The 7304-nt window shown below is 39.8% G+C and overlaps 1 pseudogene; it reads right to left on the bottom strand.

Moving 5' to 3' along the window:
• Positions 1 to 5724: 5724 nt before the first annotated feature.
• Positions 5725 to 6469, bottom strand: LOC120770708 (annotated as a pseudogene).
• Positions 6470 to 7304: the final 835 nt, after the last annotated feature.

The raw sequence follows: 7304 nt of genomic DNA, 5'->3' as shown, positions 1-7304 counted from the left end.
GCGGATAAGCGCATTCAAGCAGAAGCTATAGTCTTACCGCAACTCACGAACATGCTTCCAAGCTGTCATATAAATAGGAAGCATTGGCAAAAGGTTACACACCTAAAGCTAGCAGATCCCAACTGCAACACCCCCGCTCAAATAGACCTTCTATTAGGCAGCGACCTTATATCTCAAATTATAATAGAAGGTGTTGAAAAAATTTCGAAAACACTTCTGGCGCAAAATACCATTTTCGGTTGGGTCCTAAGTGGACTAGTTGCGGAACCAGTTACAACAATGACAACTCAAGTTGAGGAAATCTCAAACGAGTACCTCAATTCACAATTGAGAAAATTTTGGGAGTTAGAAGAACTCCCCCCCATTTCAAGTACAACACCAGAAGATCAGTATTGTGAAGACTTTTACAAAGCCACAACTACTAGATCAGATAATGGTCGGTATGTCGTACGACTACCGCGAAAACAACAATTTCCAGACACACTCGCCTTAGGTCACTCTCGAACCTCTGCAATACAGCAGTTTCTAAGTATGGAAAAAACCTACTCAGAAAAGGTGAGCTCAAACAACATTATGATGGTGTCTTAGAAGATCACATAGATATAGAAGATCACATTAGATCACATGGAGGAAGCAAGCCCATGCGAAAAAGTCATAAAAGTAGTAAAGCCTGACAAAAAAAAACAACAAAAGTTAGAGTTGTCTTTAATGCCTCCAGATGCACTAGCTCGGGGAATTTCCTCAATGATATTCTATTCACGGGCCCCACACTCCAACCAGATTTAATGCTCCTCATATTAAATTGCCGTATATACAAATATGTTTTCAATGGGGATGTTGAAAAAATGTATCGACAAATAGTCGTACATAAAGATGATCAAGATTTTCAACGAATTATTTTCCGAAAATTTCCCAATAGTCCATTACGCGACTTTAAATTAAAAACAGTTACCTTTGGCGTAAACTGTGTCCCATACCTCGCCATTCGTACACTCCACGAACTGGCAGAAGACACAAAGTCAGAGTTTCCTCTGGCAACACAAGTCTTAACACCGCAGGGTTTCCTCTAAAAAAGATCACAGCTAATCACCCAAGTATCTTAAAAAATGTACCAAACGATAACAAATTGGATACTAATTTCCTTATATTTGAAAAGGAAAGTATAACAAAAACACTGGGCATCCAATGGAATGCGACATCGGACCAGTTCTCATAAACGACAGAGTCCATAACCGCATTATCCGCCATAACAAAGAGGCAAATTATATCCTCAATGGAAAAACTTTTTGACCCCGCAGGATGGCTTGCGCCAATTATTATACAAGCGAAAATCCTGATTTAGGGATTATGGCTAGACGGAACAAACTGGGACGAACAAGTGAAACCTCTTCGCTTAGAAAAGTGGTCCCAGTTTGCTAATAATCTAAAAGACATCTCGCAGATGCAAATTCCACGGTGGATAAACTATTCCCCCGAATACAAAGTGGAACTACACGGCTTCTGCGATGTCTCTGAAAAGGCATATTGTGCCACGATCTATGTGCGTGCAAAAGCAAAAGTAGCAGCTCTAAAAACGATAAGTCTACAACGACTTGAACTCTGTGGCGCTCTGCTACTAGCAAAGCTGGTTTCCATAGTGCAGACCCACATGAACATGACCAAATGCAAATTATTTCTATGGTCCGATTCCGAAATCGTTCTAGCCTGGGTAGAAAAGCCACCACACTCGTGGAAAACATATATTTCTAATCGAACCTCTCAAATACTTGACCTAGTAGGAGCAGCCACATGGCGGCACGTAGCCAGTGCCAACAATCCTGCTGATCTAGGTACAAGAGGGTGCAAACCCCTGGATCTTACCACCACCACGCTCTGGTGGAATGGCCCCCGATGGTTAACCGAATCCACAGATTCTTGGCCACAATCGACAATGCGCAACATAATCGCCTCAGAAAGTCGAAAAATCGACACCTATCATACAATCGTAGATGATAATGAAACCCTTGAACGATTTTCATCGTTCCCCCGAGCCCTCAGAGTAGTCGCATATATGCTCAAATTCATAGAGTAACTTAAACTTTAAGTTAAAGGAGTAACTCACACCCCTTGCGATACATTGACGCACCAGGACTTACAAAAGGCAAAGGTCGCGCTTATCGCCTCAACCCAAACGCGCTACTTCAGTCGCGACATATCGTTACTAAGAGAATCGAAGCCAACTGACAAAAAGAGCTTACTCTTAGTACTAAACCCATTTTTAGACACGAAAGGTCTGCTTCGTGCCAATGGTCGGCTCGCTAATTCAAGCCTGACTTACAACGAACGCCACCCCATCATAATACCTGAGAAGTCTCCTTTTGCCACATTACTCCTGAATTACATCCATATCTTAATGTTACACGCCGAACAGCGCCTCATGCAACATATGGTACGCGAAGAGTATTATATTCCCCGTCTTAAGCCCAGATCAAAAAATGCATTTTCATGTGCAAGATGTGCACTATGCATAAGCAAAAAATACGAACTCAGATTATGGCAGCTCTTCCACCTGAACGCTGCAATTTCGCTCTGCATTTCACGACCACAGGTGTCGATTTTGCTGGGCCTTTTCAAATAAAGGCGTCCATGCTAAGATCTCCCACTCTCATGAAAGGCTATGTGGCTGTCTTTGTATGTTTCACGACAAAGGCAGTACACCTTGAGCTGTGTACTAATCTGACGACGGAGGCTTTTCTCGCGGGATTTGCTCGCTTCGTCGCTCGACGTGGCTTCCCATCCAAAATCATGAGCGCTAATGGCAAAACATTCATAGGTGCCCAACGAGCCACAGAAAAACAGTTTGTGGATTTCTTAAATGCACCTCAAGGTATCAATTGGCAATTTATACCTCCAAGCGATCCTCATATGGGTGGTTTATGGGAATCAGCTGTAAAGAGCTTCCAATCTCATTTCAAGAAGCTAGCCGGCAGCTATAAATTTATCTATGAAGAATTCACGACATTATTAGCTAAAATTGAAGCCGTTCTCAACTTACGGCCGCTCACAGTACTATCGCAAGATCCCTCCGACTTCACAGCCCTAACTCCAAGGCATTTCCTAAAAGGAGCACCCATTCTGGCCACACCCGAGCCAGGCGTGGAGTCGCTATCCTTATTAAATAGATGGGAAAGAATTAAAATTTCCCATCATAATTTCAGTAGCCGATGGAAAGAATACTATATAAAGGACCTCCACAAGAGGTACCGATGGAAAAATACAGAGAATGCGCCAAAAGTTGGAGATTGTGTCCTGATTCACGAGGATTGCCTGCCACCTACCGAATGGCGGCTGGGCCGCACAGAGAAGTCTTATCCAGGCTCCGACGGTCATATTCTCGTAGTCGATCTCCGTACGCAATCCGGAAAGCTAACAAGACCGCTCGTCAAACTATGCTTCTTACCGATCGCCGATAAACCGCTATAATAAACCGAATATAAAAACAAAATAAAATAAAAATTTATATAAATACATACTATGTATATACATATAGTATAGTATGTATTCAAAATAACACACAAAAGAAGTCGATTAATCTAACGACCCACTCATGCCGCATAACTTGGCAGCCATGCTCAAATGTTCTATATGCAACCAAATTCTAATTGAAATAACACTCTTCCAAACAGATCAATATGGATGCAGACATGCCAGCAGCGCTGACACCAACCACTCGTTCGGCTGTCAATGTGCCACGCCAAGCGGCTGCCCCAGTTGGTGGTGCAAGCGCACGGCCATTGTCTCAATTGCCTGACGCCTATCCACCAAACCCACGAATGTACGTCGGGCAATCTGTATGCGCCCACATCACACCATGTTGCACCGTACAACTCGGAACGACACCAGCCAACCTCCTGCCGGCCGCAACCGCGGCGCAGTACGACGGCCGCCATTAAGCCGGGATGCACGGTCCCGTCGAACCATAGGGCCATCATCACCCCGTGCCCGGCGGGCACATAATGGGGCGTCAGCACGACGCCAGCAACAACGACCGCGTCCGCACCGCACCTCAGGCCTCAGCAGCGTCGTAGCCACTCTCCAGCAACTTCAGAGGATTCTAGGCTGAAATATTCGCCTAGGGAGACAAGGAAGGCTAAATGAGCCTTAGTCGCCTGCCCCACACCACTCCTACACCCATCTCTAACACGTACACTCACCACACTCACCTCGACATCACCACACTCCACATCAACACCACCCACACTCGCGCGAGCGCAGGATCCACATACTCAAACACACACCACACCACTCCACTGAACAAGGGTCAGCTTATACACAACGCAGTTCAGACTCGTCCGTCGTTGAATATACATCGCTCTTTCGCCACGCACCGCTAGTGATCTCCAGTTTTATATTTACATCCAGTTCCAAACCTACCTCTAAAGTATAAACCAACTGTGTGAAGCTGGGTATAAAGCGGAGTTATATTGCAACGCATTCTATATACGGCCTTAGAAAGCGGATTTATATTGTAACTAAAATAACAGTGTGAAGCTAAATATAAAACGGAGTTATACGAGTATTGTAAATAAATTTTCGAAATTGAAACCGGAGGTTTTATTTTAAGATACACACAATTTGGCAAAAGTGGTAAGTCGAGTGGGCAGTGAATAAAACAATTAATATTATCTGGAAAAAATAAAATATATTAAATACAAATAGAATTTACTCTGAAATCAAAGATTAATTAAATAAAAATTAAATAACATCTGAAAGAAAAGATAAATATTATTTGATCATTAAAAATATAAAACAAACATTTATTTTTACATATTATATTGGATTGCGCAGGCCGCCTTAAACGCATAAAATACATACTTATGTATGTACATACATCCAATTTTTTTTTACACCGTTTCTTTTGACACGGATTTGAAGTTACACGGTTGAGAAAAATTTTTTTTGTGTAAAAAATTTTTAATCTACTACGGTTTTTAAATCACTGTCTTGTAATTATGTTTGTTTTTACCACATTTAGCACCATTGCTGAAATGAACATACATAGTAGTAACTGGGAAATCCCTTTATTCGATAACTCTTACCTACACATTTTGTTCGCATGATATTTACATTGCTGAAATGGATATCTCCAGCGATGATACCGACTTTAGTCCAGTTCGTCGCAAACAATTGTGCTTGTTATCAAGTAGCGACGAATAATTACACTGTCCAACAAATGAAGACTTTTTGAATGGAACAGAATAGCGACATATTTCTGAAAGTGTCTGTTGAGTAGATCATTTTTGTAGAACAAACTTATGGTCCAGGACGTCTGAGTTTTTTTTTTACAGTGGGTCAAAGTTTTCATTTTTTGGTCGAAGGGAATATAGTATAATATGAAAAAATTGTTGTAAGTAAATGTCTGAGAGAATTCTTATGGTCAGAGTTGTATTGTGGAATTGTATGAGGATTATTTTTATGGAAGATCTTAACCCTCTAACTGGTTTCTTTATGGGTCAATTTGGCCTTTTTTTCGAGAAAATCAAAAAATATCCTTTAAAAAAGGACATTTAAGGATTAAAATATTCTACGACAATGTTTGGAGGAAAATTTAAGTGGGGGTCACGAAAGACACCATTGTTGTAAATAAAGCTCTTTACGATTGATAAAAAAATTATAATTTTGTTTTAATAGTGGTGTACATATTTATTTTTTTGCTTCAGCAGTAGTAGGACAAGGGATTAAAGATTAAACTTAATATGCTTTCCTGTATTTAGCTTGACGTGAATGTTCCGATGTGTCAAGGTTTCTGTACAAGCCCCAAACGTATTCAACAAGCATTACACTTTGGGATTTCCCTTTGAATCTTTCCAATACCTTTATATCCTGATTAAACCTTTCACCGTGTTCATCTGAAACCGCCCCAAGGTTTTCTTTAAAAAAATTGAGATGAGAGTGCAGAAAATGCAGCTTTAGTGACATCTTAACGCCAATATTGTTAAAACCGATTAGCATGCTTTCAATATTTTCTGCATAGTTTTGTGCTTTTGAGTTTCCAAGGAATTCTGATATAACCAGCTGCATAAAGTCAAATGCTGTCTTTTGCATATCCGACAGATGACCATAAAATTCTTCATCCTGTAATAATTTTCTTATATCGGGTCCAACGAGCATTCCTAGAAAAGGTAGTTATTTCTTAAACTCGTATTTTACCTTCTTTTAATTTTGCTGCAGATAATCTGGAGAAAATTGTTTAAATGCGTTTGAAAGCATATCCTTGTGTATTTAAGCTTTTAATAAAATTTTTCACCACGCCCAACTTAATATGCAGCGGTGGAAGTATGACCTTATCTTTTGGGACAAGAGATTCATGGATTACATTTAAGTTACCAATAATATTTTCTTTGCGTTCTTCGAAATATTTAATATGATAATGGCTGCTGGTAGCACGTGAATCCTATTTACAAAGAAAGCACTTCCGGTAAAATGACATTATTTGTTGCTTCGTATGTCATTATCGCGTAGTGCCTTTGGCTTCTACCAAATTTGTAATTTACGCAAAAATAGCATGTTTCTGATTTGTGATTTTCGGGTTCAATCCATACAATAGGCGCAGAAAATGGCAGCGCCTTAGTACCGCCTTTGTACCAGGTCGAAAGACCACTTTCGCAAGTAGTACATACAGTTTTTGGTATCCAAGCTTTACATAAAAATCGTAATTCAAAGAAAAGAAAATATGATTCTTCAATTGTAGGAAATATCTTTCTTCTGCTTTGAAGGTGCGTAAAATGTCCACAAATTAAAAAATTTGCAAACAGACTCCGCCATGCTTATTTAAGCTTTAATTGTTCTTTTTTATATTAATTTTAGTAAAAATCTTACCCGATATGTACTGCTTAGTAAGTCAATTATGCTTAATTTTATCACACCCGATTTGTAATTCACAGCTGACTAGATGCGAGAACTCAGTGTTTGGCCCGGCCGAACTTGACGACGTTTTCACCTACTTTGTATATGTTGGCGTGTAATTTTTTTATCAATCGTAAAGAGCTTTATTTACAACAATGGTGTCTTTGGTGACCCCCACTTAAATTTTCCTCCAAACATTGTCGTAGAATATTTTAATCCTTAAATGTCCTTTTTTAAAGGATATTTTTTAATTTTCTCAAAAAAAGGGTCAAATTGTCCCATAAAGAAACCAGTTAGAGGGTTAAGATCTTCCGCAAAAATAATCCTCATACAATTCCACAATACAACTCTGACCATAAAAATTCTCTCAGACATTAACTTACAAGAGTTTTTTCATATAGTATAAAATGAGAACGTTG

This window comes from Bactrocera tryoni, chromosome 3 (assembly GCF_016617805.1).
Source record: "Bactrocera tryoni isolate S06 chromosome 3, CSIRO_BtryS06_freeze2, whole genome shotgun sequence".
In the NCBI taxonomy this organism is placed as follows: Eukaryota; Metazoa; Arthropoda; class Insecta; order Diptera; family Tephritidae; genus Bactrocera; species Bactrocera tryoni.
The sequence above is the reverse complement of the archived record's forward strand: the minus strand, read 5'-3'. Positions and strand labels throughout refer to the sequence as shown.